This window comes from Globicephala melas, chromosome 15, assembly GCF_963455315.2.
Source record: "Globicephala melas chromosome 15, mGloMel1.2, whole genome shotgun sequence".
Taxonomy (NCBI): Eukaryota; Metazoa; Chordata; class Mammalia; order Artiodactyla; family Delphinidae; genus Globicephala; species Globicephala melas.
Genome location: NC_083328.1, coordinates 45,260,973 through 45,285,527, shown reverse-complemented (window position 1 = coordinate 45,285,527; position 24,555 = coordinate 45,260,973). Strand labels below are relative to the sequence as shown.

The 24,555-nt window shown below is 39.7% G+C and overlaps 1 protein-coding gene across 4 annotated transcripts in view; it reads left to right on the top strand.

Annotated features, from left to right (window-relative positions):
• Window positions 1–24,555, top strand: part of MACROD2 (mono-ADP ribosylhydrolase 2) — a 1,989,159-nt gene that overhangs the window by 1,389,225 nt on the left and 575,379 nt on the right. The gene's annotated exons all lie outside the window — the stretch shown is intronic.

The following is a 24,555-nucleotide window of genomic DNA, read 5'->3' as shown; positions in this document are numbered from 1 at the left end:
AAATAGATTACAACATTTCTGAGCTCAGACTTCTCACATGGAGACTCTTAGATGAAAAATAAAATATGTACAAATGTTAAAAATTATTTAACTTCATCACTATAGGGGAAGGATAGCTAAAGTGATATCAAAGGTAGGAGACTTATTTCCTCTTAATGTGGTATTTTTTTTTGAAGGTTTTAGTGAGAATAAAGTGGAAAATGGAGGCCTGAATCAAATTAAATGGGGAAAGATTTGGCGACATTATTTAAAAATTTAAGGCGTGCTTTTTTCTCTCTGGATTCCACTATAGCCTGTCTTTGTGGAAACACATCGGACACTGGGCTGGTGGGCTAAGCTGGACCATCTGCACCATTATCCCCATCATGGCCACTCTTTCTGCCTCACAGATACCCAATTATAACTCTTACTTATATATTTGCTTAAAGGAAGTATTACATGCAAAGTTTTACTTGGTCAAGCGCCCAGATCTTCATTTCACCTTGTCTAAAAGCAAATCAGACTCCACCACAGAAATGGTTCTGATTTTTGAAAATGTTCTCTCATGACAATCTTGATTTTCCTTGATAAAAAAACGAGCAAAAACCCAAGTGCCAAAAACAATCCTGTGTCATATTGTCGATGTCCATTGTGTCTCTGAGAATCCTGTGGTAATGTACAAAGACTTTCAGAAGCTGAATTTAACACAATGCATTAAGAAAGGGGGAAATGGCAGGAAAAGGAAATAGAAAAGTAAAGGAAGTTGAGGAGGGACACTAAAATGGAAGGCTGAGAGAGCATAGTAGAAACTAAATCAAAACTAAAGTGGCCCTTGGTTAATTTCAATCCCTGAAGGACCGGGATTCCTCCTTACAGTAACATGGCTCAGTGTATAATAACCAGGTCAGTACAGCATTGTGTCGGGTGGGAGGGGAATATTGAAGACTGTTGAGAAAGGCACTGATAGGGAGTCATGTCACAGCCTTGGAGGGTTTCCACCACATGAGCTCAGTCAGTTTTCACAAAGCTAGGTCAAAGAATATAGTTTTCAAGTCCTGGCTACTCATCTCTCTTCCCCTCTAGTTTCTGAGTACATTTCAAAGTGAGGCTGATACCTGCAAAGTCAGGTGCCATGTTGTCTTTGGTTAGATGCACCTGTGCTTGAGACGTAGCATTAATTTTAGCTCCATGAGATCTTTAATAATGTTTACATTACTCCAGGTCTCTTTATGAACTATTTAACATTTTGCAACTTGAAAATTATGCTATATGTCCCTTGTGAAACTATAGCTTTCTGATCAGCCCTTGATTCTCTCCTAAGTACTCATATTTTATGGATCAGTTGTTTTCTTGCTCTTATTCAGAACTTAGTTTCGCCTCCTCTATTATCTAGATCAATTTTACTTTTATCTTTACTTATTGGCATTTGAAAGAATACTTTAGTTGAAGAAAGTGGTCCACAGCTAAAAAGAAAAAAAAAAAAATTAAAAGCAGGCAAATAATACTCCCAACACTTTGTAAGTCATGCTTGGTGGGTTACGAGCCAATATTCAGAGCAGTCTCCTGGTTCCAGGCCTTGCCTTCTTATTCCATATTCTAAACCTCACTACATGAATTTTTCTAAACTAACGCTTGGTGCATGTTTTGCATCTGCTCAGGGGCCTTTGATCATATTCTGTTACTTGTAGACTCTTTCTATGCTGAACAATAGGCAATTTATGTATCTCCCTAAACCAGCGCTTTCAAAATTTGTGAAGAGGGGAAAAAGAATCTCTTCTTGAGGATGTGAGTTGCTGTGCCAAGAATTTTATATGTACCTTTGCCTTTGCATCTTGAAAAGGGGGAATATACTTTGTAGTATTTCCTAGGGTTAATTGTCCATAGAAATTATTCTTCTCTCAAACTTTCTTAGGACTAGTGTTTTCTCCAGAATATAGTTTGAGAAATTTCTTGACATCCACCCATAGTGGACACATTTTCTCTTACACACAAATGAGCTGATGAGTCTCAGAACCTGGCATGTGCCTTCCCAGGTCCAATTCTGTGCCCCTTCCTTATAACACACCCACAAGCACCACACTCACACACACCATCACCACCACTATTCTCTACCCCAATCCCCAAACAAAAACACACCACACACACGTATATAGGTTGAAGCTTGATCTCTGAGAAGTCTTCCTTGAATATGCCAAATCTTGACGGTCATTACATCTTTTGAACTCTTTCAGCATTTGTAATCTGGACAATTAACAACTGCCTCTTCATATTGTTCCATAGATTTTTTTTAAAAAATATATCCTGTGTTCATAGCCAATCCGGAGCTTTTTTCATGAGCAGGGATTCACTTGTGCATGTTCTACACACACCCACCATCTAGCATTGTGTCTCCCGGAGAAGCTCAGGAAATAATTGCTGTTTGATGACGACAATAATGATTATAACCCCAATTGTTGCCTAACTGATGATACAAGAAGCAGAATTGTTCATTGGCAAGATAACAGGCAGAGAAAGCTACCTGGTTGGTATTTTCTTAGTGGGCAAACATCTCTATTTTAGGAAAAACAAATGTGCTCCTAAAAAACATTCTCAAACTAGGAATGATATCTGTAAGCATGGCAGTGTCCACCTTCACAAGGGGAAATGAAAACTCAAGAATTTGTTCATTTAGAATACCAATACCGTATCTGTATGTCTTCTTTGGGTATATGTATAACTGATTCACTTTACTGTACATCTGAAACTAACACAACATTGTAAATCAACTATACTCCAATAAAGTTTTCTTAAAAAAGAAAACCAAGATAAATACAGCACTCTACTTCACTTAAACAAAACAAAACAAAACGCTTTGTTATTTATCATAGCCCATGGGATGATGGTCTCTCAGGGAGGTACCTGTTGCTCTGAGGCCCTATCCCGACTTTTCCTGACATGTCCTAGTCCCAGCCCCCTCCCCATCTGCTGTAATTTCTCAGATACCTCTTTGCTTTGGATTGACCTTCACTTTTAGATTTATGTCCCCAAAACTCAATGTAACTCTAATTCTTCTATCAGAACAAAAATTTTGACTATGGTAGAGCCATCTTTGGAAGGGGTTTGGGTTATTTAATTGCCAAGATGATCTCATACCAGGGCAATGTCAACAGTAAGCATTTCCATTTTGTGGAATCATCACCATACTCCAAGCACGTCTGCAAGGATCCGTACACAACGGTATTTCCGGGACACTGGAGACCATGGCGGAAACCAGTTACTCTCCCAGCCTCTCCTTAATCCTAGCCTTTTGGAGACAAAACCATCTGTACCTTTTTGCAGAACACAGACTGAAAAGTATCTGCCGTGTGACTCAGCCCGATTTCAGGGAGAAATACAATGGGAGCAGGCCCCGCCCGCTCTCAGGTTTCCCTGGACGAGGAGCCAGAATTTTCCAGTCTGATTTTCAGCCACCGCTGTTGCTGCCCCAATGTAATGTTTCCCCGGGTGGTTCCACAGGGCACCAGACCGCCTGCTTACACTCAGGTTGAAAAGCCACATTTGGTAAAATACCAAAGCAAGGCCTGTGTTACTTTTGGAAAAAGAGATCCAGATGAGGCTTACGGGGTCTTTAAACTCCCAGATCCCAATTAAAGGTTTGATTTGGCCACGAAACCGGACTCAGAGGGATAGAGCTGAACTTCCCTGATGAACATTTCAGATCTTGCGTGTGCCTTCTGCCCTTTGAGCCCAACTTGGATACTCTGGTGCTAATAAGTTTAACACAAGAGGCTAGACATGATGCATAGCAGTGGAATTTTTACTGAGAAGTGAACAGCAAAAAGAATTTTCGTCTATTTTATGAGAGTCGATATAGTTAACAGAAATGAAGTCCAGGTGGAAAAGTGTATCCCTTGAGTAATTGAGAAAATATTCTTTCTGGAGGAAAAAAAAAAAAAACTTCAATCTTCCTTTCCAGGTACAAGATGGTGTTTTTAGAGAGGAAGGAATTTCAGACATTGAGTTATTGGCTGGAAATCTGTGGGAAAAATTTAAGTGCAGCATAACTTAGTGAAAACAGCTCCCATATTTATTCATTAGATTTCTGTTATCAACGTGGAAGGCCTGTTTCTATCAGATCACCCGGTCTCCCTCTGCTTTCCATGAAATGCTGCCAGAACACAACTTTCTAATTGAATCCTCCCTCATTTGCATTCAAGTTCGCTCTTCTGCTTCTAACTGGTAAAAAAAAAAGGAGATCTACGTGATGTTTTGTTAACCTTATATATACTTGGCAAATATTTTTATCACTACATATGTCTAAATTCACAGACATGACTTGGAAAAAAACCAAAGCGTTCTGCAATGGCAATGCTAAGGGCATGCCCTCTGTCAGGTTTAAATGCTGACAGGTTTCAGAGGGTGTGACAACCATGGCTGTGCAATTCTGGGCTTGCTGGAAGAGTTATCTTATGTAATGCATTTGGAAACCAGAGCAAAATTGACAAAAATGTGTGCCCCTCCCTTTCATCCCCCTGAAAGCTCCCCTCCTCCCTCTGGCTTTCTTCTCTTCCCTTTGATATTTCCATTTGCTTTGAAAACTTCCTTTCAGGTGGTCTAATGATGACTCTTTTTTCTCTCATAAATTCCCTTCTACGACATCCTGTGTTTTTTTGTCCTGGGAACATTATTCCCGCTGTAGGAAGTGTTATTGTTCTTGGCAATCCTTGAGTTAATTGCTGGCCCTCAAAGGGTAGTAACATTAGCATCAGCATACCTTACTTCCCTTTGGGAAAATACAGTGCGGGGGACAAACCCATCTTAATTCTATCACATTTGAATAATATTTTATGAACTGATCCTTATGAAGCACTGGAGAAAGAGTTTAACAGACAATGAAATTATAGCTATTGTTTCTAATCCTCTGAGTGCTTACCATTTGAATAGACAGTTCTAGCAAATTCAGTCACACATGTACACATTTATACATTCATCCCACAAAATGTGGTACAAACTCCCCTTTTACTCTCTCTAAACTACATGAGTCTTTAATAATAAAAATGCATCAAACTAAGAAACCAAAAGTACTACCTTTGCGCTGGAAGAGAGTTTCAAGCACCTAGCAACAAAATATGCTAGTTCAGCTTACATAAAAATGACAGTGAGGGCTTCCCTGGTGGCGCAGTGGTTGAGAGTCCGCCTGCCGATGCAGGGGACACGGGTTCGTGCCCTGGTCCGGGAGGATTCCACATGCCGCGGAGCGGCTGGGCCCGTGAGCCATGGCCGCTAAGCCTGCGCGTCCGGAGCCTGTGCTCCGCAACGGGAGAGGCCACGACAGTGAGAGGCCCGCGTACCGCAAAAAAAAAAAAAAAATGACAGTGAGACCCACGGGCAGGATTCCCCCAGGGGATCTGCCAAAAGAAATGAAAATCCTGGAAACCTAGCCTTCTGGTACTGCAGAAACCAGTGTCATTCTCCCTGGTGTTCTGTTCAAATTGAACAATTTTAGGACTTCATTAAAAGATTAAGTGTTTCAAAAAGTAATAAAGATTACAACTTAATTACTGTTTCTGAGGTCTGCATGTCTACCTCTTTGCAACTGTGTCAAGGTAAAAATTTGTCTTAGGACTAGAATGCAGAAATGAATTCCAAGTCACCCCATCCTCAGAAGCTGCCATATATTATTATGTTACATTTTAAAAATGGCTTTTCTTATAGAAGTATCAAAGCAGGAAGTCTTTTAAGGAAATAGGAAAACCACTTCAGTAAGTTACAAAGCCTATCCGTTTAACAGGAACCCTAGGAATATCTTTCAGCCACGTTGAAAACTGGGAGCAGTAATGGAATGCTCTCCCTAAAGAACTTCCTAAGAATGGACCACACTTTCCATCTGATCAGTGGAATAATTTCCATGCGCTCGCTCATTTTTCTCATCCAGTCTTGAATGACACTCCTTTTTATTTGCTCCTTATACATACTTGTATCTAAAGGGTGACTTTAAATAAACATAGCTCAGCTCTCTTTAGAAAGGAAATCAAAAATAATTCTGAAAGCTCTTAGAGAAATCAAGTATGTTTAGCTCTTTAGGACAACGATTTTCATGTCAAATCCTTTGTAGTCAATGATTCTATTTTTAAGAAAACATCTTGAAATGCATTTGAAAGAGACTATATTAGCTAGGGTAAAGCTAAGCTGCTGTAACAAAGAGGCTCCAAAACAGAGTGGCTTAGTGTATATAGATGTTGATTTCTTTCTGTGCAAATAGTTCCAAAGTGAGCATTCTGCTTGGGAAGGATTTGTTCCACTCTATCATTCAAGGCAACATTAATCTGCGGTGGTGTTAAGGAGTCGTTCTGCCTTTCATAAGGCATTGTTCTCATATGGTTACCTTTCTCATTTCTAATGAAAGAAACACGTAGGATGGGCACACATCCTATCTGATGGTCCCTGGACTCAGGGTAGCACTTATCACTTTCATCTACCTTTCATTGGAGGGAAATTGGTCTCATGACCAACCTAACTACAAAGGAGATTGGAAATTTAGTGTGCCTTGTATTCCACGTGTCTGACTATGATTCTTTTATGTAGCAAGAAGAGGGCATTGAATTATGATGGCCTTCTAGATATCATTGCTCAAGGGGGAAAGAAAGTCAAATTAAATCAAACAGGTCACTCATAGGTAATTTAATTCTGGAGCACTTTGATTCTACACAGAATCAGTAAATATTTTTGAAAAATGATAGTCTCTATTTGGCAAGAATAGTTGGTGATTTTTATAGTATCTGCTTTATTAAAATGCCTTTATAATCCTGAATCCTGAAAAATTTGAAAGTATGGCATTCTTCAGGCATCAGTACAGTGACCTATTATTAGTTGTCAGCCAGTATATTTAGACATTTAGATCTTACGTCAATTGTGTTTACATTTTTTGTACTATACTTCTTGCAAAATTTGCAGACACATCAGTGGAAACTAATATCAGTATATTGAGAATGAATAAATAATTGTATCATTTGTTACATTTCTAATTCTTGTCCGTTTCCATAGAAATCCTTGGAGGAATCAATTATAGTTTGTTTCTGTAACACCTATATGGTTCTCTTTCACAACACTCTTTACAACTGCAGCATACGTTTACTGGGGTTTTATTTTATCAGTGTTAGTATCTGGTTTTGCTCACGCCTAAGTCCCCAGCTCCCAGCACAGTGTCCGATGAATGTTCAAGAATAAATTCCTGTTAAGTGAATGTACACAGTTTCCTATTAAAAATATGCTCTGTGCTCTATATTTGTTATAAATCAAATCACTTTGAGTCTTGTCCAGACAACAGAATTAAAATGTATAGTATTTTCTCATTGAGAATATGAATTATATGTTCCAAAAATATCAAACAGGAAACAACAGGTTTTGAACACAGACAACATAATAAGTTAGAGTCTTTATATTTCATTCTAGGAATTTTTTTCTTCCTTTCTTATAGTACATGCAAATAAGTCTTTCTCTTTTATTATAAAGAGCCAGGATTTGGTGTTTGCGTTGATCCTCTTGCAGCTATCCTAGGGTAATGTTCCTGCCAGTGGTCATCTTTCCTCTTAGAGGACCATCCCTAAGACTGTTGCATGACTCAGAGTGGATAAGCAAAGTGCCTAGTGACAGATCGCTGTACCTCAGGATTTTTCTATCAAGCCAGTCATTAGAAGCACTTATTCATTTTTTTCATCCCCACTTCCAAACCTAGCGATTCACTAGTGTTTAGACTCTGAGTTACCAGCTGGCAGCCCTGTCCCCTTAATGTCTAGTATGGATAGTGAATGAATACCCATGACACTGAAATGAATCACACAGGTCCCCACTTTGCTTTGACTAATAACTGACGAGAGGGTCATGATCACCACCCCACACTTTAGAGGACTAGTGAAAAAATGTGGCTAGAGCATCTGAACACTGATATGGCCTAACGTTACCAAAGAGAAAAAGAGATGGAGGGACATTTTTTAAAGGTGTGCTTTTATCATTAAAATAATGTATGCATATGGCAAGAAACCATAAAGCAGTATAAAAGGTCATAAAGTTTTAAAAAATCTCTTCCCACCTGAAACTGCCATATCACTCTTGAGAGGCAACCATTGTTGAATTTCTTGTGCATTTTCAAAAAAAAAATATTCACTGAATATATAAGCCTATAAATGTAATCAACTTTATCAGTCTTTTTCTTCATGGTTTCCAACTTAGGAAGGCCTTCCCACTTCAAGATTATTTTTAGAAGTTCTCCCAGAATTTCTTCTGGTGAGCTGGTCACATTTTCAACAAACAGACATATGTATGTTCAACCATTTATTTACATATATGTTTGTGTACATACATAAATATCATACATATATACACATATATATGCATATATATTATATACAGTATATTTATTTATACATACATATTTACTGTATAGCATATGCTATGCACTATATATCATATATGTATGTATACACATATACATATGTGTATAAACAAATGCATATATCTATATGCATATATCTATACTAAAGCCCTTATATGCTTAAGGTACTGGATGAGAAGTAGTATATATTTTAAAGCATAATTACATGTTTGTACCTATGTATGTGTACTGGTTTAAAGAAAAATATGAATTTTTTCTTTAAAAAATGATTTTGGGGATATCCATGACTTTAAATGAGCATCTAATTAATTATTGCCCATTTCTTTCACAAATAATCCATAGCTTTTAAATTTCTTTAGAATCTATAATTGCAAGCTAATACTTTTCTATTATTACTTATTGTTTATATCGCAGGTATTATATATTTTCTCTATGTGTGTGTATATATCTGTTTATATGTATATACATATATGTTATATATAATAGAAAATATATCACCTGTTATGTGTGTGTGCGCTCTTGTGTATAGATATGAGAGAATGTGATATGTGTGCATCTGTATCTCAAACAGTTTTAATATAGCTGCTAGGAAAATTTTAGGATAAGATTTTCTTTGTTAATCTTCTTGTTATTGAATAATTGCGTCCATTTTTCAGCTGTTCTTTACAAGATAATGACAATGAGATTTTCCCACTAAAGCAGACCTATTTTACCTACTCCTGTCCCCACAAATGAGCAGGTCATGTAATTTGAGAATAAATTAATAGTGCAGCCGTTCACAAGTTGTAGCTCAGGTATTTCTGAGGGACCATGAGATTTCTTAGAATTATAAGTATTGATGTCAGTTTGGCAATGATTTTCTACAAGTGCAAAATGTGATGGTGTCCATTTCATTCACCATCTGAAAGCAAATCTGATTATGAGACACACAGGGCTTGACAGCTAAAGACATTTCTTCATTTACTGACCTCTTCCTTTGGGACAATTTTAAAATTGCAAAAGCTCATCTCTTCCATGAGGGGGTAAGTAGCAAGTTATTTCGTGATAGTTATCAATGTGCAATTGCATATTGTCTTTTGGAAATAAGAGGAAAAAAATGATGGCATGCCTGCCATTTGCCCACCATCAGCATGTTTTAAACATCTCAGAGGGAGTCAGAGATACACTTCCCTTTGGGCTTTTTCAGTGGGAAGTATGGAATGAACTCTTTCACACCTTTCATTTGTGCTGCTAAGACTGAAATCAGAAGTACAAAGCATTTTAAATGGACAGAATAAAAAGCAAACCTCAGACTGGCTTTCCCTCCCATGGCGCTTGCCAAGAAGGCCAGGACAAACGTCAGCAAGTAAATACAAAAATGAGTCACCTTGACCCCTTCCTCATCTTTAAAACTCAGTTGAGAATGGGTTCCTTCCCTCTCAGGCTAAATACACTGTGCTCTAGGGCTGTCAGCCCTGCAGAAAGGCCCTCGTCTGCCAAGCAGTCGGAGAAGACCAGCTGTAATTGGCAATCCATTTCTCCATTTCCATTGTACAGCCATCCCTGACAAATTACTCACAATCAAATGTTGGCTGCAGCAAGGGGCACCCTATGCGGCAGGGAAGAAAAATGAGGCCTCACACTGGTCTGACAGCCGAATCTTTCAACTCACCCCATTAGACTGAAGGAGGGGACACTGCGGTTTACCTGTCACTGCCACCCATAAACAAACTGCTCTGTGCAGCTCGGAGCTTGGCTGCTGTGATCAGGGCTTCCTCAGGGCCTGCCAGTGACCTGACCAATCCGAGCTATAGAGAATGGGGAAGAACTTCATCCTGCTGAGGAAGAGGCATTGGCAGTGGCATAGGAGATTGCTGAGGGCAGCCTGGACCATCGGACCCCTGGAGAGGGATGCTATCTATGTCTGACCGTTTGGAAGTTGGTGGAGGTCCATTGTAGGCTCCAAATGATAGTGTCCATCAGTCTGTGCTTGCTGCTTGTCTATGGTCTGTCATTCATCATCTGGGTAGTGTGGTATCTAGCCCTTTCCACTCATTAGAATTCACTTACTGGGCAACTTTCTCTACTCAACATTTAACCATGAAACTGAAGATACCTTTAAAAATGTTCTTCATATATATGCCCGGTCCCTATAAAAAATTTCATAAGCTTTACCCATAGGAAATCTTCTCAGGCCATCACTCAGGACCTAATCACTCTTATTTTAGATGTAATTCTAACAAATGTTTTCTTGGACTATAGCAATTTAAAGATGGCAGGAAGATCCTAAGAGGAAAATGCTGACAGTATGAAGTGGCATAATAGTGAAAGATAACAAACAAAAAGCCAACTTTCTTTCCCTGCCCTGCCAGTATAGCCAAGAGAAAATCATATATATATATATATATATATATATATATATATATATATATATATTTTTTTTTTTTTTTTTTTTCCGATGTGCGGGTCTCTCACTGTTGTGGCCTCTCCCGTTGCAGAGCACAGGCTCCGGATGTGCAGGCTCAGCGGCCATGGCTCACGGCCCCAGCCGCTCCGCAGCATGTGGGATCTTCCCGGACCGGGGCACGAACCCGCCTCCCCTGCATCAGCAGGCGGACTCTCAACCACTGTGCCACCAGGGAAGCCCCAAAAATCATATTTTGAAATGCTTATACTTTGTAAAAGACAGCCAAGCTATGTAATAGAATGTTCATGATGTTATCCATCCTAAGTTTAAGAGTCTGTATTCTCTCATGTCTCCTCTGTAATGCTGAAGACATTCAAATTGAACCAAGCAAGAATTATAATGTCCCCTCTTTTCTCATCAAGTTTACCTTTGCTTCTTATAACCGTGGGCAGTGGCATTCACAGCTATGACTGTGGCTTTCACAAAAACAGGGGCCGACGTCTTATGGGTAGGTAGTAGTGGAAGGTTTTAATTCCTAGGAAAAGTGATCACTGTTCAGACTATAGGATTGTGTAGCATCATTTTCTCTAAATTTTCCATTTCACCTCTCCCAGACAACTGACTATAAATAAAGCATAATTAAAATGTGGGGTTTCATAACTTTTTAAAGCCAGGTGTAAAACCTTTTCATCTCTAGTACTAACTCAAAAAAACCACATTTTTTCCTATATATTTAGGACTAGAGATTCTATTTATTAACTAGAGTTAATTAAAAAAAAATGGAGATTTTCTGAGGTCCAAATTATAGCAAAGAAGTTCACAGCACCAACCCGAGGGTGTCAGTGACTTGTCCAAAGTCACATAGAATCTAGACCATGAACACAGCATCTGTTTGGTCTTTCCTCAGAGGCACTCAATTTGAAATTTTCCTGATGATTAGCTTCTTTTGGGCAGAAAAAAAAAAAAAAAAACAAACATCTGAAAGGATGTACATCAGTTGCTATTTCTCTCTTACTCTCTCTCTGAGAAAGATATATAACAATTTCCTAAACCTATTCCAGCAACCTGAAAATTCCAATGCTCATTGAATCATGGCTCATTAGTTGAACCACTCCCCTTCCCTCCACCCACCCCTCTCACCTCCTGTTCAAATGAAATTTTACCAGGAAGTGCAATTAATTTAGCTACTCCAAACATTGTCATTTGCTCTGTGCCTAAAAAATGTTTATATCATGTTGGATATTACAATTTAGATTAAAATGGTTATACACCAACTGAATTGAAGTATACATTTAAGTTAATAATATTGGCTACTATCTCTTGGATACCTGTAATTGTGCCTGACATATTATGTGCCACTTCTAATCCTCACAACAATCTTGATAGATCAGTACAGTTATCCCCATTATACAGATGAGAGATCTGAAACTCTGAGAGGTTAGGTAACTAACTTAGAAAAGGTCAGAGGTGAGATAAAAACTCAGCCTTATTCTTCAGAAGTGCACCTGAATGCAATCCTTAGTTCTCCATGTTAAAGGGCAGTGCTCAGAGAAACATCCTTCTGTTCTAAAAAGGGCCATGGTTTAGGAGGCAGTATCTATGATTATACAATGTATAATGCACCTTCATCAAAGTCAGAAAGAGAAAAAGAAATATCATATATTAATGCATATATGTGGAACCTAGAAAAATGGTACAGATGAACCGGTTTGCAGGGCAGAAATTGAGACACAGATGTAGAGAACAAACGTATGGACACCAAGGGGGGAAAGCGGCAGAAGGTGGTGGTAGTTGTGTGATGAATTGGGTGATTGGGATTGACATGTATACACTGATGTGTATAAAATTGATGACTAATAAGGAACTGCTGTATAAAAAAATAAATAAAATAAAATTCAAGAATTAAAACTTAAAAAAGGTCCTCAAGTCTCTCCAGCAAGCATTTGGTCTGAAGAATCCAAATTCTCCTTTCCTTGTTATATTACAGCCTCTCTAGTTATCTCATCAGCAAAGGGACTTGAAGACCCAAGGTTGGGAAATCCATATGCAACTCTGACAGTTGTTCTGGAATCTGGATATTAGACCTGCAGCCATTGACTATTCTAACATTGACCTGTATCTTCTGCATAATCTCAGCTTTATGCACCAGGTCATTACACTGCTTAGATAATGAATACTGGGAAGATGTGTCCCTAGCCAATTGCCGATACAGGCTATGAGCTTTAGATGAGGCTTTCAGTTGACACACAGTTATGACCAAAGACTTTTAATCATTTTTGTGTGTTTTAATTATCATATGTTTGTTCAGTTGTATCTTTAATAAGAACAGAAAAGTATTAGGTTAATAGTTTTTAAAGAATTAGAGCATTCTTAGCTGCAGGTTGTAAGCCTCTTGCCACAGTTTTCAAGTTACCTAAATTACTCTCCTTCTTCCTTACATACTGCCCTAACACTGCCCTCTCCATCCTTTCTCCCTAACAAATGTTATCTCCTTTTCCTTCAACACACAATGTGCACACACACACACACATTTATTATGTCACTGTTAGTTGCAGGGCAACAACATTTTTCTAAATGTTCCTAAGTTCGGAAAATCCATGAGTTGTTATGAAGATCTTCTCTCTCCTTTTAAGTCTTATTTATCAGTCTTATTTATCACCATCAGACATGATGGTGTGTGTATGTATTTATATACATACTAAGTATATTTGTACATATATACACAAGCACAGATATATATGTATATATGTGGTTATATACCCATATGCATATATATATGTATCATATATATGTTTAAGATTTCCCTTTTCCATTTCATGGGAAGCAGCCCAACATTCCAAACCAAGGTCCAGCACTACAAAGAAATGCTTTGAGCTATGGAGGTGACCTGTCATGGAAAAGAACTGATTATTAACAGCGTTGGTGGCTACTTCCTGAGCACGTACCTTGGGCCTTCTGCCTGGTAGTGGATCAGTTGTTCTATGTATATTAATCCATTTCATGCCCAAAATAATCTGTGGGATAAGTGCTGTTACTCTTATCGATGAGGAAACTCAGAACACCTAAGCTACTGGTTCAAGGTCATGCAGAGACCACCGATGTCAAAACAGCTTCAGATTGCCCTCACTTAACCAACAGCAAGAATTCCATCCTTATGGTGTTTAGGGGCTTTCTTCCTCTGCATTTTCGTAGACCCTCAGCTTCCTGGTAGTAGAGGAATATTTCACCAGTCACCAATGGGCCCATTTAATAGAAAAACAGTAGAATACTCAGCACTTCTTTCAAACCAGCAATTATGTGGATAATGAATGTACATATCGGTCCCCCTTCTGTCATCTGATTTAATGAAAATTCTAGTTGGTGGCAGCTTTTCCAGTGATTCTGGAGACTGATTAATGAGTTGTCACTGTTTTATTGGGTATAGGTAATCAGGGGCAGGCATAAAAGTATCTTTAGCATCTGAGCAACCCGGAACATTCAACAAGTGATAAATGAAACCATCAAAGCCCTTCAGATGCATGATTTATGTACATACCCTTGGGTGACTGCACTTACTATAAAACGCACAAAGCCATCCTTACCCAAAATACTGATGAGTCTATATTTAAAAATTCTGCTTGTGAAATATCATATGGCTTTGAGCAAATAACTGTCAGGCCTATCAAACTCTTTTCATAAAGGTCAGCCTATGAAATTATCGTTGTGAAATGTGATGTGTATTCTGAAGAATAAATTAATCACTTAAGCTTTTACCACAGATTCATTTTCATTATCAGGTTTTCATTCTATTGTAGACTCTGCCCAGTTTTCCAAGGTGGGTTACAACCTTCTAGATGCCTCTGCCCTCTCATTTCAGCTTATTTTTGAAGACGGGAGTTGACTGACATTTTCACCAGTCAGGCAGGCTCCCTTCTTAAATCTGTAAACTAAAAATGAGCTTCCTGCTTTGTGAAATCTCTCTTTTATGAGATTAATAAAGACCTAGACAGGCCTGAGGGATAGCTCTGTGACCTCATCAGGTTCCGTGCAGCAGGAATTTTCTACAAAAATGTGATTTTAACCATTCCCTTTTGGGGAAGGACGTGTGTGAAGTGATCATTGTGGTGTCTGACAGTAATTGTCAGGCAACTGGAATCCTAGAGGCAAATACTGGGAATCACAGAACTGTGATTCTGCACTTCTGGGGCTTTGCTTACACAGTTCCTGCCCCGGGAGCACCTTTCTCTAGACACTGTCTCTTCCACGAACGTGGTTAGATAGCTCTTCTGCTGACCATCTTCCCCAGGAATGTGTCTTTCCTTTGTATCCCCACTGTGGTTTGCTGTTTTGAGGACACAAATATGACTGCCCTCATCACTTTTGGCCATGATCAGTTATTGGTGGTTACAAATCACATTCTATAACTGAGTACAAGCTCCTCGAGGTCAGGCATGTGGTTTTTGCATCTGGTAGGTAAACTCAGGTTGGCCTGAAGTGAATCTTTAGGCAAGGATGCTGATTCTTACCACCAAGTTCAGCTAATTTTCATGGAGCCTAGAAGCAGCGCCAGAGGAAGATCTGATATTGGTCTCTCCTTCTGGCATTTTCTCTAATGCAGTGGTTTTCAATCTTGGCTGCCTTTTGGAGATCAAAAGGCTGCCTTTGGAATCACCTGGGAAGCTAACTAAATAAATTAGAAAAATACCAATGCCTGTGTCCTATCCCTGGAAATTCTGATGTCATTGGTCTTGGGTGTGACCTGGGCATCAGGATTTATTTAGTCTCCTGGGGGATTCTAATGTTTAGCCAGGGCTGAGATCCAATGAGCTGGTGGAAGTGAAGTTTGCTTACCCTTTCACAGGTGTCATAGTTTTATTTCAGCTTGGTTTTTACAGTGGGCAGCTGACCTCATATCACTTCACTTTGTCTGATCTTTGGCAGACAGGCTGGCACGCATGAAGACTGGAGTTGTGGAAGGGGAATGAAATTCATTTTTTATTTCTTTAAAAAGACATCTGACTTTTGAACATCCTCTGGGCTAGATGTAAGGATTAATTAAAATGATTATGATTGTCTTGTATTTACTATATACAGTAGAGCCTGAAATTCTGGTCCTCAAATTAATTTTTCTATTTCTTTTGATGTTATTAGAGGATTTAGAATTTGACAAGGATTTCTGGTCTTGACTATTCTGTGTCTGAGATGTTTCTATTTTGAGAAGCTAAAACTGTGCAATGATAGATATGGCAAGTCCATAAAACCTTTTGTTGTCCAACTTGACCATACCAATTTGACCATTATCTCCTTATTCCTTCTGGCAGCTATGAGTATAATCAGGTGTAATCTTGCAATGCTACAAATTTGTTTCATGGAATTGAGTCCCATGAGACAGAATAACTGAACTGTTTCAGGTGGAAATACAAAGCACCTGGATTTGCCTGTTTGGAGAAAAAGCAGTCCCATTCACTTTTTTTTTTTTTTTTTTTTGTCTATGTTGGGTCTTCGTTGCTGCACATGGGCTTTCTCTAGTTGTGGCAGGCAGGGGCTACTCTTCGTTGCAGTGCATGGGTTTCTCATTGCGGTGGCATCTCTCGTTGCAGAGCATGGGCTCTAGGCACATGGGCTTTAGTAGTTGCAGCACACGGGCTCAATAGTTGTGGCACGCAGGCCCTAGGGCACGTGGGCTTCAGTAGTTGTGGCTCACAGGCTCAGTAGTTGTGGTACACAGGCTTAGTTGCTCTGGGGCATGTGGGATCTTCCCAGACCAGGACTCGAACCCATGTCCCCTGCATCGGTAGGCGGATTCTTAACCACTGAGCCACCAGGGAAGTCCCCATTCACTTCTTTGAAATGCAGTTTTATCTGTGCTTGACTCTGGTACTAACCATGATGACCACAAGCCAGAATACGACTTGACTTTCTTAAAGATGAGGGAAGAATGTGTTACCAAACTCTTCTGTCTTTGGTTGTTGAAATCTCTTGTGGCTCTTTCCCTGTTGTATGGCTAATGCTCTGAGTTATTTGGCCATTTGAAGACATGCTTTAGTCACAACTTTAGTAAGTTTCATATCCCTGGGAGGTGCCTGATGTCCTGTGATGATTCAGGCCTTTGAAGTTGCTTAGACTGGGATTTACATCCTATCTCTTGCTCTAATTATTTTATCTCTGTGAGCTATGGTTTCCCCTCCTCTGTAAAATGGAGATAATATAATTGAACCTAACAGAGCTGCTTTGCACATTAAGTGAAAAAACATGCATAAGTGCTCAGTGCCACATCTGATTCAGAGAACTGTTCCATAATAAATAATAGATAGTATTTAGTTCTGTTTTCTAAACTCTAATCTCGAGTTACATTTTTCCAATTATTTCCACGAGTAAAAGGAAATTTGGGCTATAATTGCTGAATCCTTCCACACAGGGCTTGCTTTCAAACTGTTCTGAGCATTTCCAAAGACATTTTGGATAATAAAGAATCCACATGCTGGGGCTTCCCTGGTGGCGCAGTGGTTGAGAGTCCACCTGCCAATGCAGGGGACACGGGTTTGAGCCCTGGTCTGGGAAGATCCCACATGCCGCGGTGCAACGGGGCCCATGAGCCACAACCACTGCGCCTGCGCGTCTGGAGCCTGTGCTCCGCAACAAGAGAGGCCGCGACAGTGAGAGGCCCGCGCACCGCGATGAAGAGTGGCCCCCGCTCGCCGCAACTAGAGAAAGTCCTCGCACAGAAACGAAGACCCAACACAGCCAAAAATAAATAAATAAATTTATTAAAAAAAAAAGAATCCACATGTTTTCAGAAACCATTCCCTTGTAGATCAAGGATGACCACACCATTCAGATAAATCATATAAGAACTCATAAAAAGGAAATGTACTCTGCCCTCTTTTTTAAAGAAAGTTCCCAGTAATAATTAGACCTTAGCCTCATTTTTATGGTCAAACTCAGGAAGATGGTTGCATTCTCTAGGGAAGGTAACTTGACTTTCATGAAGCTGCTGCAATATAAACCAGAAGTCATTATCAGTGATGAAAATGTGGGTTTAGAACTGAGGTATACCCTAGGTGAGCATACCTGTTAAAGACAATGTTCTTACATAGTGTTTAGCACTGAATCAGAGAACGACACTAAGCGTATAAACACTAAATTCTTCAGGAGAGATAAAGGGGCTGAGTTGTGAAAAAAAAACTGTGTCATTTACTCAGTAGATGTCCTAAATAAATGCTACACATAATTGACATTGATAATATTCATTTAGTTCTTTCAGAGTTCAACAAGTATTTCCTGAGTGCCCACCTCATTATGTACAAGGGATTCTTCCGGACTTGGCCAATCTGGGCCAGGATGAAGGAGGGTAGCTCTGGGCCCGTGAGGAGAAGTGCCTTATCACCAGCTCCTGGCCCTTCCTTTCGCCCTCTCAGCACTGTACGCTGTGCGAGCATCAGAGTCCTAAGTTCTTTGGCAGAGGTTCCAGGTCTTCTTGCCATAATCTCGAAGGGCAAGTGAAAGTTCCACCTTACAGCCAAATCTAGATGTTCCAGGAGGTTCCTGGAGCTGCCAGGGCCTCCTCGACTGGAAGGATGGAGGAAGAAATAGTATCTGAAGGCAATTTGTAGATCTGAAGGAAACAAAGAAGAATCATTTCTTGAGGGTACAGCCTCTCAAAACACATGGCTAGGGCTTCCCTGGTGGCGCAGTGGTTGAGAGTCCGCCTGCTGATGCAGGGGACACGGGTTCATGCCCCGGTCCAGGAAGATCCCACATGCCGCAGAGCGGCTAGGCCTGTGAGCCATGGCCACTGGGCCTGCGCATCCAGAGCCTCTGCTCTGCAACGGGAGAGGCCACAACAGTGAGAGGCCTGCGTACTGCAAAAAAAAAAAAAAAAAAAACATGGCTAATATTTAGAGCTGGGAAGCTTAACTTCATTGTTTTGTGATGAAAATTTGTAGAGAGAGAATAAACTCTCTTATCTGCAAAGTATTTTTCATTACTATCTTCACATTATCACTGTTATCACTGCCCGAGTCTCTCATATCTACTGTACAGCCCTTCTGCTCACCCCATTTCAGTGTTGAGTTATTATGGGTGCTCGTTTGGAGGAAGGTTAAAGCAGAAGAGGGGTGCTAGGGCCTCTGTGCTGCATATATTCAACATCAGAAGCTGCTTCTTAACACCTGCTGTATAAATGGGAGCCTTCCCCCGCACTTCCACCTCACTATCTTTTTATAGAAGTTTCCTTGATCTTTCCAATAGCGCTAAATTCTCGCCATCCTGATCATTATCTAATAATTACCTATGACACTTTCAGTCTTGATTCTCTAATCTTACTGAAGGATTACAGCTGCCTGCCAAGTTTCCAAAATCTATGTAAGGAGCTAGCAAGGGGAACAGGAAGTGGAGAATGAAGTGAGTTAGGGCCTTCAGAGCTCAGGTGACCTAGTCACTTCTTGATCTTTTTCTAGACAGTTTCCCTCTCCTGGGAGCCTATAGATAGTGAGATTCTTACATGATTATTAGGATACAAAGATGATCCCTGTGGTTGATATTTGTGTTTCAATTTCCGAGTATCTCACCTTCTTATTTCTTCAAATCAGACATAGCAATACTCTACATTTTCTTCTTGAGGCCACACCTCTACCCTCAGTTTAAATAGTTCTCATGTTTTTCCATCTCCAGCCACAAAGATGTAGTTTGTAAACTAGAACTTGCCATAATGACTCATCTAAATAGGCATGTAACAGAGGTCTGGTAAATAGATTGATTCTACTATTTTGGCTACAGAAATTGTTGTAGACATGAGCACATGATCGTTGATTCCATTAGAGTAGTTTGGGGAAGTTACTGGAAAGAGACTCCACTACTGAAATTGAACCTGTGAGAATGGAGACTTGTAGTTGCCTGTGGGCATTCTACTATCATTTGAACCCAAGAGTGATGGCAACATAGATGAAAGAAGATCCCAGAGATGGAGTCAGCTTAGGTCCAGGTTATATCACATGGGTACCTGGATCAAGCTATTCCTGAAGTGAGACAACTCTTGAAATTTTGAGTTATGTGAGCATATCTATATATCCTTGTTTGTTCAAGCAAGTTTGAGTTGGTTTATTTATCACTTGCAACCTAAATTATCCCCAATGCTAGAAAATTACCACCCAAAGAACTTTTATGTGTGTATATATATTTTTCTCCAATTGTGAGGAAGGCTTCCCACAGTGTTAAAATGAAAACAAAACCAAAATCTTTTGGCTTATGTCTAATGTTCAATATAATCATTCCCTTTCCATTATGAAGATCCATTTATCAGGGAAGTGTTTGTTGTCATGAATTGTTTGCTCTAAATGTTTCATTATTAAAAACCTACTCTGTGCTTCATAATTCCAAAATTAAAGGCCCCAACTTCTAGATTTTTACCTACTTTCTAAAATAAGTCCACAATTGCTGAGAGCAGTTCACTAGAAACAGCATCATTTCTTATTCCACGGCTCCCTTTAATTAATATTCTAAAGTGGTCTCAATGCATCAAAACATTCCCTTCACTGAGGAAAGGTTCGTAAACGCATCTATGTATAGTTGGGAACTTAATGCGAGTTCAAATGTGGCATTTGAACTCCATGGAAAAATAATAATTTATTTAATGAATTAAGTTGATGTAACTGTAATAAATCATGAGGAATAAGTCTATCTCATACCAAAGCAGAAAAACAAAGTACACATGGATTGGTAACCTACATTTTAAAAAAGAAAATAATTACATTAAATTTTAAGATAATGCTTGCATAATTATGTGGGTGGAAGATTTTGGATGGACATTAGATTTGACTAAAATATGTTAAACTGGAAAAAGACAGCATACTTGGCCATCAGAGTGTTAAAATCCTAATATGTAAAGAAGTCTCGGGAAAAAAATGTAAACAACCTTATAGAAAAATGGGCAAAAGGCATAAATAGTCATAAAAGAGGAAATATAAATAACCAGTAAGCATATGAAAGGATATCCAGTTGTCAGGAAAACAAAAATCAAAATTTTCCACGCCTTTGACTGGCAAAAGAAAAAAAAAAGATTGATAACAACGAGTGCTGGTGAAGGTATGGAGAAACTAGCACTTCATATAATGCAGATGGGAATGTGAATTTTGATCACCTATTTTTGGAAAATAATCTAACTCTAGCTTTTAAAATTTGCATATCCCTTTGAATCAGTAACCCCACTTTGGGAAATCTTTCTTACAGAAATAGAAACATTAATGTTTAAGAATACATATATGTGGATTTCCATTGCAACTTTGTTAGTAGTGGTAAACATCTAGAAACAATCTGAATTCCTGAGTAGCAATATGATTTCATAAATTACGGGACACACATAATATGGGTTTTTATGAAAGAGATAAAATAATGAGTCATAGCCATACATATTTATATGGAAGGATGTCCATTATATATTTACAAGTTTAACTTGAAACAAACACAAAGAGAAGACTGTGAAAAACACATACAGAACTGTAATCATCGATTGTATAGGGGAGTAAAATTGAAGATCAGTAACTATTTTTTCTCTTTATTGACTTAAGAATTATTTGACTTGCAACCTCGATAAAAAAAGAAAATTCTTTGAAGGAGAATTTTCCTTCCTATGCATGTATGTTCTCTTTCTCAAAGCTATTGTGTAAATTGAGCACAGAGGTTTCACTCAAGCCCATAACAAAAAACAAACCTTCCCTTTCTGAGTATTTTACTTGTTCTTTATTTCTGTAAATCAAAGATGCAAAACAAAGCAATACCTCTGTTATCAATCTTAACCACTGTACGCATCTTCTTTTTGTTCTCTTGCCTCCGTTTTGAAAATGTTCAGCTTCTTAATAGTCTATGACATTCTCCTGTGTGCACACACATTCTGCTCTGGCCACGCTGGAGTATCTGATAGTACCAGTCCCGTGGTCAGAGCTCACCATCACCACTTTCCAGGACCGGGTCTACAGTTTATTGGTCATATGTTCTCGGGCACATCATTAATGTCTCTGAGTCTCAGTTTCCTCAGATTTAAAATGGGGCGCACCATTCTACTACTGTGCATACCTCAAAATCAGAAGGAGATAGTGATGTTGAAAGTCATGCAAATATTACAGGGTAGCTTGCATTACTTCTTCCTGTATGATTCCTTTTGTATTTTACCTCTCCTTTACTCAAAAAATGCTTTCAGGGCTTCCCTGGTGGTGCAGTGGTTGGGAGTCCACCTGCCGATGCAGGGGACACGGGTTCATGCCCCGTTCCGGGAAGATCCCACATGCCGTGGAGCGGCTGGACCCGTGAGCCATGGCCGCTGAGCCTGCGAGTCCGGAGCCTGTGCTCCGCAACGGGAGAGGCCACAGCAGTGAGAGGCCCGTGTACCACAAGAAAAAAAAAAAAAAAGCTTTCAATTCAACAAACTGGTTGTGAATCTGCATACCGTGCTACTGAGATCCATAATAATAAGAAGAAAATATATATATATGTGAAAAAGTCATGAACCCTGCCATTAAGGAGGGTTATCTGGTTATGAAAATATATCTCCCCTCATGGAATGTAAGGTACACATTTCTTTACCTCGTCGCGCTTCTGACATGACCAAGTCTTACAGGAGATGGTGTCTGGTGATAGCATCTAATGTTTGCTTTTGGCCAGGGAGCAGAGTGACACAGTCGTCACTATGCATCTGGGCAGTGTTGGAAATGGCATTCCTACTTCTAAGCTGCAAGGGTGCTATGCTGTAAATGCCTTCATGGAAAATAGTCTCTTGTCCCAAATGAAAAATGCAGTTTTCAAAATTGCCCAGCTGGGTTGGTATTAGGAATATGGAACCAAATCTGACGAAATGGGCTCTTTTTCAATTTTGCTTCTGCGACGGACTGGCCGTTTGGGTGGATGCTTCTTTGGTCTCAGTCTGGAGGACCTAACACCTTAGCAGCATGTGCAAGGGAGGCAACAGGGCAGGAGAAGGGTGCAGGGCACACATCCTGTCAGTGTTTGTACTCCTTCCCATTTGTTTCCTGTTCCTGTTGACACGCCCACAGGGCCCTTCACCCTGGCCGTAGCAGTGGTTTCCAGCTTCCACCCTCTGGCACCCTGGAACCAGGTCCTCGCTTCTCCTGAGAAACAGCAGCACCAACGGGCAGCACCCTGTAGGGGGCGCACAATTCTACTTCTGCCGTCTTAGGGTTTTTCTGCCGGGCCTGGGAATTAAACTGATACAAGACATATTAACAGGAGAAAAGCATCAAATTTATGTAAGTTTTGTGTGTCATGGGAACTCTCCCTCATAAGGTAATAAAGGCCCAGAGAAGTGGCAAAAACCTAAATACTTTTACACCAGGTTGAACAAAGAGGGGCAAGTATGGGAAAGTAACGGAAATATACACGGAGGTTAAAGGAAGAATTATTTTAACAGCATCTGCTTGGACGGAATTCTCTCAGCTCTGACTCCCTGTCAAAGAATGTTTCTTTTCTCCCAGTACAGGGAGGGCATCTTTCACAAGGGAGTTTTTATTTCCTGTTTTCAGGAAGAAAAGGGGAGATTAGAATGCTCTGCTGCATCTGATTTTCTTTTTCTTTTGGTTGTTTGCTTGTTTTTGTTTTTTTTTAAGTGCCTCTAGCTCCACATAATCCTCATGGCAAAGTGGCACAATTGTGGGTGGAATATTCTGCCATCCTTCAACGCCGTCCTCAGAGATCTGGCTCCCTGAAACTTGAGGACCTCCTTCAAGGTCCTGAGCCTCCAGTACCAAGTGAGCAGTGCCCGTTCCTCAAGGTCTGGGTTTCCGCCCTGCAGGGGACACTCCTCCAAGCCTCTAAGTTCCAGTGATCAAAACTAGTTCCCTTTGTCCACTAGGCCTTTGAGTGGTAGTTGCTTCCTGTTTTGCATGTGTTACCTTTAAGTCTTTCAAAACCTGTTTGACCAATCCCTGTGAATACATTCTCTGTTACAATAACCGTGATGGTTTCTGTTTGCCTTTCTTGACCCTGAGGGACAGAGCACTCCACTCCCATTTCTGTCAAATCACCACGGCCTCTTTCATATGCTCGATGATCTTTTTCTACTAAATCAATGATTTTCAAAGTGAGTTCTGCATGGCCCAGAGTAAACCACCTAAGTGTGATGGAGAATTGAGGCTAGGTGCAGAGAAGATGGGCAAAGAAGCCTCACTGTTCTTCACCACGAATAATTTTAATTTTTTCCATATTGTGTTTTTGCATAAGCTTCATGTTAAAAGGATTCCAGGGATGTTCTTCTTACGATATAGATTTACATTAGAGGAATGCGATAAGGCATCCCTGTCTAGCCATTTGATTGAAGTTATCTCTTTCTACCCTTGCCAGAAATAAATTCTCTCGGTTCTGTCAATAATTTTTGTATTTTTCTTAACACATTCACTATTTTTACTTAATACTAGGGTTATATGTTGCACTTTTCTTCTCTACTAGACTGTCCTCTGTAGGAAGGCAAGTTACAGCATTTTATTATTAATGAGCATGGAACCAGGGCTTAGAAGTCCTTAGGCTGAGTCCTTACAGTATTATACACATTTGCTGGATTATTGTAAGCAAGTTATTAAACCCTCCTTTGGCTTGTTGCTTTATTTTAATACAAGGATAAAAAGACCTACCTTACATAAATTGTACGATCATTTGAAGCTTAAGTGAAATACTGCTTATTTGTATTATTAGTTTTGCATACCTCCCCCCACCGTATGCAGTACAGCGCAGTGCTTCAACCAGCCCTCAGTAAATGCCTATTGAATAAAATGAACTGGTCTAGTTACTATTGTCTCACAAACCATCGTGACACTTGGTGGCTTAAAACTACAAACTC